Consider the following 13,958-nt stretch of genomic DNA (forward strand, 5'->3'; position numbering starts at 1 on the left):
CACACTATATAAGGCCGTCTGCGTGCCGGCCTTGTGTAGTGTGTTGCGGCGGTGGTTAACCACTTAATCACCAGGCCTATTTTGGCACTTCTCTCCTTCATGTAAAAATCACAATTTTTTTGCTAGAAAATTAATCAGAACCCCCAAACATTATATATTTTTTTTTAGCAGACATCCTAGGGAATAAAATGGCAGTCATTGCAATACTTTTTGTCACACCGTATTTGCGCAGTGCACTTTTTTTTGTGAAAAATTCATTTTTTTTAATTAAAAAATAAGACAACAATAATTTTTGCCCAATTTTTTTATATATTGTGAAAGATAATGTTACGCCGAGTAAAATGATACCCAACATGACACGCTTAAAAATTGCGCCCGCTCGTGGCATGGAATAAAAACGTTTACCCTTAAAAATCTCGATAGGCGACGTTTAAAAAATTCTACAGGTTGCATTTTTTGAGCTACAGAGTAGGTCTAGGACTAGAATTATTGCTCTCGCTCTAACGATCGCGGCGATACCTCACTTGTGTGGTTTGAACACCGTTTTCATATGCGGGCGCTACTCGCGTATGCGTTCGCTTCTGTGCGCGAGCTCGTTGGGACGGGGCGTTTTAAAAAAAAAATATTTTTGTTTTCTTATTTATTTTTATTTATTTGTATAATTTTTTACACTGAAATAATAAGAAAAAAAAATATCACTTTTATTCCTATTACAAGGAATGTAAACATCCCTTGTAATAGAAAAAAGCATGACAGGTCCTCTTAAATATGAGATCTGGGGTCAAAAAGACCTCAGATCTCATATTTAGGCTTAAATGCAAAAAAAGAAAAAAAAAAGAAAACTGTCATTTTTTCAAATGACAGAAAAAAATGTTGCTATAAGACGCTGGGCGGGACTGACGTTTTGACGTCACTTCCGCCCAGCAGAGATATGGGGACGGGTGGGGCGATTTTTCCCTCAGTCGCATCCCCAAACAGGTGCCGAACGGACCCGATCGCCTCCGCCGCTACCGACGGCTCTGGTAAGCGGCGGAGGGCGCGGGAGACCGCCGTTATCGTTTACAGGACCGTTGGCACTAAAGAAGGATACCTCGGTTGTGGCAGCAGCTGCTGCCGTTACCGAGATATCCATCTTTAAAGTGCCGCCGTTAAAATACGTAAGGCGGTCGGCAAGTGGTTAAAGACAGACGGAGAGATATACAATGTCATTTATTTTGAGTTAGATAGAGCAGGCAGACGAGTCAGTTAGCTTACAGTGTATATATATTTATACACTGTATTCAGTTTAGCTAGATCTGTTCCTGTTATTCTCTTCCTAATATACAGACAGGCAGGCAGGTGTTTGTGCTAGCTGCAGTATTGTAGCTCTACCCCCGAAGGAGCTGCTGGTTTAGATTTTGGGTTTTGCACGTTACCTCTAAGTTCGTTGTCTATGGAAGATAGTCTGTAGAAATTGCAATGTCCACACAAGATGTAAAACCTTCAACTGTAGGCTTTATTTTTGCTGAATAAAACTTGTGAAGGAAGTAGAGAATATAGAGAGAAGGGGAAGGTTCAGGTACGCAGTACAGAATGCACGAAGTATTCAAAGTTCCAATTTTCGCCACTCACTCCTGAGTGGGTATTGCTCACCCGGATAGACCCCTTTCACATGGCCTAGCAGCCGGAGTGATGCACGGACAGTATAGAAACAGTCTCTGCCACAGACCGTCTGAGAACACAGAATGAATAGTCAGGAATCCTCTGCCACAGGATTTAAAGTCCCAAAGAGCCTTTAAGCCAATCCGGCGGGCTGTAAAACAACTTGCATAGCGGATCCCCTTTCCTTAACGAGGTTACTAGGCCTATCCCGAGACATCAGCTTGCCATGCTTGTCTCCTCCAGGGCAGGTGCTCCCCTGGTTTCCTTCGCTAAGAAGCTTCCTCCACTTGGACGGACAGCTTGGGATCCCTTGTAGAACCATAGGCCCCAGCCAGCATAGCTGGGCCTACTCTGCAGGAACACAGCCTCAGACCAACGTGGTCCAGAGACTGAAATCACACACACCCACCTTGCTCCAGGAGGGCCATGAGGCGAAGGCCCCTGAAAAACAGCATCTGCCCCTTAAGTACCCCCTCCCAGCATGCACAGAGGGACCACCACTCCCACTGCACCTGCTGCAGAGGAGGGATACCCAATACACCATGGTACACATGCGTTTCCAACAGGGGCCCGAAGTGGCAAAGCCACCCACAGGCAACAAGGGAATATACTACCAGGCAGTAACACAGCCAGAACAGAGGCAAATTTATATATAATTCAACAGGTCTGGGCCCAACTATTGGCCCAGACATCCCTTAAATTTGAAACAGCACCCCCATCTTTGGGAGCAGGACGCTACATTATTTTCACTTAGTGTACTGTGTCCTTTGCACAGTGTGCACCTAAAGCTTACCTGAATACAATTGCTGATGTTCTCATACAAATACAGGCAGGGACCTGCAGTATTTTGATTTAGTGTCCTTTGCACAGGACCAGACATTACATTAAAGCCGCAAGCAGTTTTAAATTACTTTTTTTCCTATAAAATGTCATTTTGTGCAGGGACAGTTCTAAACACGGGAAACACGTGCCACTTCACAGGCATACTATAGACACCCATCGGGTACGATATTTAAAGGAATATTTCACTTTTTTTTCACGTTAAGCATCATTAAAATCACTGCTCCCGAAAAACTGCAGTTTTTAAAACTTTTTTTGCATTGATACATGTTCCCTGGGGCAGGATCCTTTGTCGGACAATAACTTACATATTAGCCTTTAAAATGTGCATAACATTTGAGTCCCATAGACTTTAATGGGGCTCTAAAGTTTGCGTAAACTTTCGGTCCGTTCACAGGTTCTGGTGCAAACCGAACCGGGGGGGGGGGGGGGGGTTTGGCTCATCCCTAATCAAGGGGTCATGCCAAGGCACTTCCTCTCAGAATGGAGGGTCAGGAAGAGCTACTGCAACTTTGTCCATCCTCTTCCTGCAGCAAAAGGTGATCTATAAATAGTGATCTATTGCTGGCTAATTGCGGCCAGCAAAAGATTCTAATCAGAAGTGATTTGTTGCTGCACTGCTATATAAGCGGTCTGTATAAGATCTCTACTGTCCAGATCCCAATCCTATTCCTTCCCAAAATGAATCCCCAGGTCACAACTATGATGTTGGATGCAGTATTGCCAACTGGCAGCTTTTTTACTTGCAGCCAGTAAAAAACTGGCACTTTTTTTTTCCTACCAGTAAATACCAGTGACGGGAAAAGGTTGCCAGTAAAAAAAAACACTTGCAGGCAAAGACCATCTCGGTGCCTGCAACAGGGTGTTTGGGCTGTCGTATAATGTCAGTGGTGCAAGGGAGCCGACAGGAGCAGCCAGAGCAGGGTTGCCACCTGTCCGGTTTTGAACCGGACAGTCCGGGTTTGGACACATGTGCCCGGTTTTCAAGCCGCCTGAAACCTGGGCACATATATCCTAGAGCGGCACCCTCTCTCTCACACCCCCACCTCTTTCTCACCCCCTCTCTCTCCTGCCTCCTCACCCCTTACCTCCTCCTCTCACTCTTTCTCACCTCGCTCCCCCCACCTCTTTCCCCCCCTCAGGGGACGAGGGCCCCATGGTTCCTAACAGCGGCCCTGTGAGTGAGTGCACAATTTCGAATGCGTTTTGATTCCTGTGTCACTGATGTGGGGGGTTCCCTGATCTTAGGTCTCTAAGGGGGGGTGCTGTTATAAGAGGACCTAATGGGGGTCCTCTATGGGGGACCCCTAAATTATGGAGGGGTAACACTGACCCATATTTTATGAATGGGGGTGACAATGATCCCTGTGTTATAGGAGGTAACACAATCCAATAAAGTGTGCCGCATTATTGCTCTCCTTAGTGCACCCAAAGGTGTCCCAGATCTTTACAATCCTATAGTGTATACTACAAAAAAATTGCCATACACCGCTAAAGTGTTTGGGTTTGGCTTGAAGAAAAGGTGGCAACCCTAAGCCAGAGCCATGTGTGTGCGTCTGCGGGACGGGAGCAAGGAGCGGGACAGTCAGTGCTGTTTGGACTGGAGTGGACTAAAGGGACCACCTGGCAAGGAGAGAGCCTGTCACTGTGACTCAGAAGGAGACGTGTCGTGTCGGTGAGGTGTCATCATCATCTGTGCTGCTGCACACCGCTGTCAGTGTCACTTTAAGAGTCAATTTCATGTGTGTGTGCCTGCCCATTCTAATGTTGTGCTCTCCTGAGTCCTGTCCCTGCGCTACTTACTTACTATATCGAAAATTAAATAATAAATACGTTTTTTGCCTTAACATCTACCCAAAATCACATTGCTAATTGCTAATTGCATATTGTACTTGTTTGTAGCCTAAGTACTGAAATTTGAACTTAAAACAAATTTTGTAACTTTTGGAAATGCTGTGCCAGTACATTTTTCATTGGTAGGTTGGCAACACTGGTCGGGTGACCTAGATGATATTCGCTTTTACTGAGAAACCATCAAATGCTCTTGTAAGTGATTATATTGTCATTTGAATTTTTAGCTTTCACAAGCCTGTTAAAAAGTTGCCCGTGTGCTAATGTGTGTCCTTGCCAATCTAACTCAATGTTACTCTAATCATTTATGCAAACCAGATATTTTCCCCTTGCAAAGCAACACTGAAAGGAGAATCAAGCTCTCCTAAATGAAAATGCATACAGTATGTTCACTGTGAGCTTTAGCATTTCACTACATGACATAAAAGTTAAACTAATGTGATATCATTTTAGACAGCAGACATTGTTGAATATATTTTGCAGTAAATGCATGGGGGTGTGCAAGTTGAGGAAATGTTGCTTTTGGAACACTCACCACTGGAGAACATCTTTTTTTTTTTTTTTTCATTTTTTTGTACTATTTTTTTTTACTACCACTGATAATTTACCCTTGGTACTGTAATACATGGACATCTGAGTACACAACCACAGTCTACAGTCAAGAAATGAAATAGCGCAATATGATATATTGAATATATTGTAAATTATTTAATTATCTGGATCATTAGAGCGTTAGGTATGTTCACCACTAGAAGGTGCTGCAGCATCATAATAAAGTAAGGTGAGACACTGGCATTTTCTGTGTGTTGGGGAAAACTTACCTTATATTTTGTCTCCAAATGAAAGTGGGGCTGTTATTGATAAATAGGCAGGCCATCTGCTCTCTCAGAACACATTAATACCAGCAGCAGCTGCTTTCCTTGTCAGCTTTTTAATCAAACTGCCATAGATCTTGCAACCTGGTCAGATGCTTAACCGTTTCACAAAGAAATGCTCTACACAACAAGCCATTTATAAGATTTCTTAGGTGTATGCTGTATTGTCTCATCTATTATTCATTCTAATAGAAGCAAGATATTCAGTTTGCAAAACTGATCTTTATCAACACAGAAACGAGACAATGTGACCCTATTTAGCAGAATATGGTATACCGTATTTATCGCGGTATAACGCGCTCCCGCGTATACCACGCACCCCTAAAGTTACCCCCAATCCTGTGGAAAAAAGTTTTTTTTGTACTTACAGTTTTGGTGTCTTGCGTGGCGTCCATCGGCGGCCTCGTCGGGTCCGGCGTCCTTCTGCGACTTCGGGTGTCCTCTTCGTCGGGTCCGGCGTCCTTCTGCGGCTTCGGGTGTTCTCTTCGTCGGGTCCGGCGTCCGTCTGCGGCTTCGGGTGTCCTCTTCGTCGGGTCCGGCGTCCTTCTGCGGCGTCCTCGCGTCCTCCCCGCTCGTTCCCCGCGCCGAGTTTGAATACTGCGTCGACATATACAGAGCGCAGTACACTCGTGTATTGTCGGCAATGCTCGGTTACCCGTGCTGACGTCCTGTACGTCCAGGACGTGAGCGCGGAAGGAGCCGAGACTGCCCGACTATACCCGAGTGTACTGCGCTCGGTATATGTCGGCGCAGTAATCAAAACTCGGCGCGGGAAAGCGGGTATCGGCGTATACCGCGCACCCACGATTTTGCCCTGATTTTCAGGGCAAAAAAGTGCGCGGTATACGCCGATAAATACGGTAATTAATTTTTCCCCCAAAAAAGGTGTTAGTTACCACTAGGGGCATGTGATATTGTAATAACGTAAAATTTACATTTGATTTTTTTTCTAGGATTATGCCTCATTTACAATAAATGATCAATAATTGGGGAAACATACACCACTTTAGGCTTGCAAACTTAAGGGATCTGTCATTACACCCTTATTTTATTTCACATGTAGTGCTCACCCGCTGTTTTGCCTCAGATTATTTTCCCAAACTAGTGCAGTGGCAGCCAGGCACACACTAACAGACACTCTTCTGGCTTAAAGGGTCACTAAAGGATTTTTTTTTTTTAGCTAAACAGCTTCCTTTACCTTACTGCAGTCCTGGTTTCATGTCCTCATTGTTCGTTTTTGCTTTGATGTTGCTGTAAATCCTCTCTGTTCTGGACACTTCCTGGTTGTCTGTTTCCTGATCACCACAGTACTGGTAGATTTCTAACGGTGGTGACTAATCAAGGAGGTGTGATTACTGTGTGTAAAACGAAACTGGATTGGTGCTGAGAAGTTTTAGACAAAGTATCACTGCCCTCTATTGGCTCACTGCCCTGTACATCAGAGAACCTGGAAACAACAGCAAAAACTAAACTAAACTGTAGGCACATTATATGATTGATTTTTATCTATTTTTAATCATTTTTAAAAGGAATCAGTTAACTATTATGTCTCTATACCCTGTAAACAATCATTTCAACTACATTTTTTTTCCTTTAGTGACCCTTTAATGATCAGTCTAGGGCAGGGGCGGACTTACATGGGGCCTCTGGACAATAGGAGATCATGCCCCCCCGCCCCCCCCTGTGACCCAGAACAGACTCAAGCCACATCCAAACAAAGTCCCATCTACATATTGCACTGCTCACAAATGCTTTAAAGCAGCAATAGAATAAAAACAGTATGCCACCTTCTAACAGCAGCTAAACTGTAATTGACACACATGGTTCGCCCCTATAAGTCAGCATACACTAGCAATGTCAGCAAGCAGAAGCGTAACTACTGGGGTTGCGGGGGTCCTAATGCTCCACTGTCACATATAGTTTGATTGTCTGGATAGGAGGAACAGCAGGGGTGGCAATTACTGAAAGCCAGCTACTCTCTCCTGCCAGCATGCAACACCTGCAGGAGGAAAATGGAGGGCGGGAGAATTATCGTTTTATCCCTGGAGTTGATCTCCTTTTTAATGCATACCAATATTCTGTTTGTTTTGTTAGCAGCAGCTTGGCATTGCATGCCATTGCTGAGCCTATCATCTACTAGGACCCCCGGGTCCTTTTCCTTCCTAGATTTCCCCAGAGGTTCTCCCCCCCCCAGTGTATAGATTGCATTCACATTTTTGCCACCCAAATGCATTATTTTAGATTTTTATACATTAAACCTCATTTGCCATGTAGTTGCCCACCCTATAAATAATTTCAAGACTGGGCACAGATGACATGAAATCCTATACTGCACAAGGTACAAGCCTTAATTTAATTGGTAATGGGGTACATTGTACAGTGTAAAAATGTTAAAAAAAACACACACACCAAGTTGGGACAAGTCCTTTCATAAAAAACAAAAAAAAACTCCAGCGCCGAATGACGCGCGAGCTGTCTGACAGCTCTTTTAGAACCGAGGGCGGGGCCACCCGTGACGTGTGACCCCGCCCCATCTGATGTGTCATGGGAAACCCCTGTTGCGTCAGGGGGGGTGGGGTCACCTATCTACGTCACGGGTGGCCCCGCCCTCAGTTATAAAAGAGCTGTCAGACAGCTTGCGCGTCATTCGGCCTGGAGCCTCCGATGGAGACGGTATCCTTCGTAGCGGCGGGTCCGGGACCGGGATCTTAGAAGGATTACGGTGCTGGAGTTTTTTATTTATTTTTTTATTAAAGGACTTGTCTCAACTTGGTGTGTGTGTGTTTTTTTGAATTTTTCTCACTTTTTTGGGTGAAATGGTATCACATGGCGGGGGGTCCGGGATCTGGAGGTCCCCTTTGTTAAAGTTTCACGGCGGGTCTTAAACATAAAGGGGTGTGGCCTTAACAGGAAGGGGTGGGTCATATTTAAATTAGGGGGTGGACAAGTTTAGTCAGGCCTAGGGCAGCACAAAACCTAAATACACTACTGCCCAGCGCTCTGAAGAGTTTAAAAGCACTTTTCCTATTAAAGGCTGATTTTGGAGGGAGTTCAATCTTCCCCTGGAGAATCTTAGTCAAATTTCCACTAACTTGGCTTGATATACGCAGCGAATTTTTAGGCAAGAATACTAAGGAAATTTCTAGAAAATATCAGGTAAAATCATTGATTAATATACACCAATGTCATGGTTTAATTTACAGTTTGAACTAAAGGCAAAACTTTTTTGTTTTCATTTTGGATGGAGTAAGGGGGGTTATACTCCGGTCTGTTTTTTTTTTTTTATAAGTCATCTGTGTCTCATTGAGGAGATTTCGCTTCTCTCCCTGTCCCATAGACAAAACAAGAAGTGAGAAGAAATCTCTCCAAAGTAAGGGAATCCTTGGTTGTCACCTGGGTCACTGATGCTAGTGTCTCCATTAGAATATTTCCCATGTATTAGGCTTCATTTCCATGGACGTTTTTACAGCCACTTTCTTTAGCCTTTTTTACAGCTTAAAAACGCCTGTCCATGTTTATTTATTTATTTATTAAAAAAATATATATATATTTTGAGGAGCTCAAAAACGCAACGTGTTTTTGAGTGTTTTTGAGCGTTTTCGTGCGTTTTTGACCTTTTTTTTTGAGCGTTTTTTAATGTCTGGCGTTTTTACAGCTCTACTCTGGAGCTTCAGAACGCCCTGGTCCTGTGTTTTTTTTACAGCTCAAAAACGCCTATGCCATTTGCAGCTCAAAAACGCCTATGTGGGCATGATGCCATAGAATAACATGGACAGGCATTTTTAAGCTGTAAAAAATGCTCAGAAAAGTGTCTGTAAAAACGTCAGTGGAAATGAAGCCTTAATTTTCTGTGGACAACCCAAAATGTGGCTTTTAGTTTTACTTTCACTTTCAATTATAACAGTAAACAGGACAAATAGAGAGGATGAATCTCCCTAACGGGGGTGCAGACTGCAATAAAAACCTGACAGGTGTTCTAATCCCTCTCCATTTTATCACACAAATAAAAAAAAACACACACAAAAAAAAACTTTCCATTTAGTTATGCTTTAAAGTGGTAGTAAACACCGAACATCCCCACCTAAATTTCACAGAAGGAATAGTATTAAATAATTGTTAACTATTGCGCCGTAATTTGAAGCCACACACTGCATTTTTCTTACTGTTATTTTCTTTGTTACTAATCTCCTTTCTGGGTGCAGCCGCCACCCTAACTGTTGCCTTCCATGTCCGAATAGCCTGACTTTCTCCCTTTCTTCTTCTCCTAGGCTGTAATCTCTTTTCAAATGTTTTTATTAGTTTTATCAGACAAAGGTATAAACAACAGTACAATGTCAATGTACAAAGTACCAACAACAAAATGATACATTACATAAGCATCAAACAGGAAAGAACAAAGGTAAAGAGAACATACCTGCAAGCCTGGTTTAGTTGAAGGGACCTAGCATCCTACTGCTAAATGTGGATGTGTCAGTCCCCAATTGGGTATGGTGCAGGTAAGATACTCTTAATCTTCTACAAATGATATCAGTAAATTAACCTGAAATCTGATAAACATCTTAAACTTGCAGAGATTAACAATCCTGCGAATCACATTCACCTGAGGACCAAAAATTAGAACCTAGGCTATAATCTCATGCATGCACAGTGATTGTCCAGCCAAGCCTCGTTTTTGTTGTGCGATCACTGTGACAACCGCGAATCAGAACCAACCGGTGCTGAGTGAGTCTCGTGGGATCTCGGAGCAGCCACTTGGCAAGGGAAATAACATAGGCCTAGCATGTAAATACAGAACTTACGGCACAAAGAGTGTGCTGGAAAAAGCGGAACAAATGCACATGTGCCATTGACGTAATTTGACACTTAGCCTAAGTTCACATTGGATTGATTTGTCATGCGATTTGACAGATCAAATCGTATGACAAGTCGCAGCCTATTGGAGGCAATGGCACTGTTCCAATCGTTGCGGCGCCGCACTTATTTGCAAAAGTAGTTCCTGCACTACTTTTGCCGATTTCAGGTGCGACTTCAATAGACATCTGTGCATGAAGCCTCACAGATGTCTATCAAGTAGCAGCTGAACTCGCACTGACCTTGCTACTTTAAAATTGCGCTACTTCAAGTGAAGTAGCGTGATTTCAAAGTAGCATCAATGTGAACCAGGGCAAAAGGATGGATTCCATGCAAACTATGCAGGTAGGAAAGATTCTAAACAGAGCAATCAGCTCAATGCTTGGTAAGGCTTGAGATGACGGAAAATAGACATGATAGGTTTACTACTGCTTTTATTCCTAAATTGTTTTACCATGGGCTTTTATGGAGTTAATTTATTCATGGAAAAGCAGAAAAGACAATGCTCCTTTTTGAGATCTCATCCATATAACACGATCTTTAAAATGATTCAAATGTTATAGTGACAACACATTTTATTAGGGGAATTGGGGTAAACAACATGTTTTTGTCAATTATCTGCTACAGTGGTTCCTTGGATGGCACAAAGAGACTGGTGATGAGGATTATGAAAAAGATATTTACACAAATAGAGAATCATTTAATAAAAATGTTGCAACAAAGCGGAATGGATTCCTGAACTTGACCAAGCAGGGGGGGCAGACGATGACAATTCTTTTTATTCATTTATTTTTTTATTCTAATGAATGTATCATGGATTTTTATCACATTCTGAATAAGAAGGCAAACAATATTTTTTTTAAATGGTATGGTTTTATCATAGCACATTGTCATGAACTAGCTTTATTAGGGACAAGTAGCACCATCAGTGCTAGTCAAGAATATTAAGAGGTACCTAGCCCCTTTTTTGAAAAAAAACATGAAGACAACCTAAAACATAAATACACTTGCCTACATACATGCTGCTTCTCCTGCATCTTTTGTCCTTTCTTTCTAGGCTTAGTTTACAAAATAGTCTCACACGTTCGTAAATTCTGACAAAAAAACGTGGATTATTTTTTCAGACAGAATTTTGGCTCAAACTTGTGTTGTATACACACAGTCACATAAATGTTGTCGGAAATTCCAACCGTCACGAACGCTGTGACATACAACTATACAACGAGCCAAGAAAAATGAAGTTCAATGATTCCTAAAATGCGTCAAATTGATTCCGAGCATTCCAACGCTTTTCCCGACTGGTTCATTCCCTGACTTGTTAATTTCCCGACTTAGTTGGGGTAGGCGGTACACTTTGGTGGGGGTGGGTCAGCCACGCCCCATGACTTTTAACCTCTGGGAACCCACCTTCTGACCTTTGACGTCTGGGGGAGTTCCCTATTCCAATTGCTGAGTCGTAGTCTTATTCTTCAATGGGAAGCCCTAAATCTTTGAGAACCAGCTCTCAAATTTTTGCTGTCGGAAATTCCGACAGAAAATGTCCAATGGAGCCTACAGACGGTCGGAATTTACGATCAAAAGCTCACAAAGAACTTTTCTTGACAGAAATTCCGATCGTGTGTACGTGGCATAAGTTTGCATGCACAATATGGAGTCCAAGATAGAGTGCATGAAGTCATGTGACTCATCCCGCACGCGCACTGTATGACATTACATTTGTATGTATGACATTACAGCAATATTAGCACAAATTACATCATCAGCTCCGTGAGCATTTTGGACCAGACAGGGAGGATGATGATGAAAAACATTTGTGCATTACTATACATGCAGAGCAGTATCAGTATCAGCACCAGCATCCCTACCATCAGCATTTTGGATCAGACAATGAAACTGCTGATGATGAATATTTTATTTTTATTTTCTCAAAATGTATAAATGTAATGGGCAATGATTAAGACATCAGTGGTACGGTAGGAAGGTATAGCTGCAACAAGATGGATCAGTCAGAAAACGTTAGTATTTATGGCAGTTTGACAGAAATGAATAGGGAATGGCAAAACAATTCTACAAACTAAAAGTAAAAAACACTGAAAAATCATCAACTGAGTGACATACTTTATATAAAATACAATCGAGAATTCTGAAATAATCATGATTTGATCTACAACCAGAAAATAATAATTCTTAGCCAGATTCACGTAGACTTCCGACGGCGTATCAGTAGATACGCCGTTGTAAGTCTGAATGTGCGCCATCGTATCGTTAGGCATATTCTGGAAACCAGATACGCCTGAATTTGGCCAAGATACGACCGACGTAAGTCTCCTATGCCGTCGTATCTTGGCTGCCTATTTACGCTGGCCGCTAGGGGCGTGTACGCTCATTTACGCATCGAATATGTAAATGAGCAAGATACGCCGATTCACGAACGTACGTACGCCCGTCGCAGTAAGCTACGCCGTTTACGTAAGGCGTTTTTCCGGCGTAAAGATAAACCATCAAAAAGATGGCGCAGCCCATGCAAGGTATGGATGTCGGAAGTGCCGTCGTATTTTACGTTGTTTGCGTAAGCCGTACGTAAATGGGGCTGGGCATAGGTGACGTTCACGTCGAAAGCATTGAGTATTTGCAACGTGATTCTAAGCATACGTACGAACGGCCTTTATTTACATGGGGTCATGGTTAATTTAAATGTAGCCCGCCCTCTACATGCCTACTTTGAATTAGGCGGGGTTACGCCGGCCCATTTGCGCTACGCCGACTTAACTTACGGAGCAAGTGCTTTGTGAATACTGGCCTTGCCTCACTATGTTACGTCGGCGTAGTGCAAATGGGATGCGCTACGCCGGCCAAAAGATTTGCGGCTCTACGTGAATCTGGCCATCTGTCTTTATTGTAAGCAAGGTATATGTATCAGTGGATGTTATGCTTCTTCGGGAACTTACCTCAAAACATAATCTCATATAGAAAAGGCTGTTATTATTATCTTATAGTATTATGAAAAAAAAGCATACAAATATCCTCCTACTTTATTAATAGCACATACTACACTGCAGCATGGCTCTAGACTCTCCAGTAATCTTCAAAAGGCCTCGTTTTAGACCAATTATGGGCAATTTGCTAAGATTTTAAGATCATCACAATCAGCAATCACCTACCTCTACACATTTAGTAATCTGACCAAATTTTTTTTTATTATAGGGACATTAGTGTTATGCTTCATAGGAGAAGTGAGATGGATGGTAAAGCAGTGGTAATTTTTCCTACCGATTTTCTCTTGTTACCTAATTTTTCACTTAGACGTCAAACAGTACAGCTTAGGCCCCATACACACGACCGAGTTTCTCTGCAGAATTCAGCCAGAAACTCGGTCGGAGCTGGATTCTGCCGAGAAACTCGGTCGTGTGTACACTTTTCAGCGAGGAAGCCGATGAGGAACTCGTCGGGCCGAAAAGAGAGCATGTTCTCTATTTCCTCGTTGTTCAATGAGGAAAGTCGGCCCGCCGAGATCCTCGGCGGCTTCCACACTGAACTCGACGAGGAACTCGATGTGTTTGGCACGTCGAGTTCCTCGGACGTGTGTACGGGGCCTGAGACTTCCAGTTCCACTCCTCTGCCATAGTGCTGCGGCTCTTTACCAGCACAATAAACTGTATTGAGCATTCCACCTCCCCGGGCCAATACAAATGATATTGGACTGGTGGCCCTTATTGGATATACCCTCCTTATTGGACTTCAATCGGAGAGGGACCCAAAGTCAGTGACAGCTGTTGTGTGTTACATAACTATTTGCTCCCTGTTCACACCTGCAATCTTCCCACAGCAATTTCCTTTGCAAATTTGAGATGTTATGTTACTGAAAACAGAGAGCTGCTGAAAAGGAGGTCAGTGATAGAA

The sequence above is a fragment of the Rana temporaria genome, chromosome 2 (assembly GCF_905171775.1).
Source record: "Rana temporaria chromosome 2, aRanTem1.1, whole genome shotgun sequence".
NCBI lineage: Eukaryota > Metazoa > Chordata > Amphibia > Anura > Ranidae > Rana > Rana temporaria.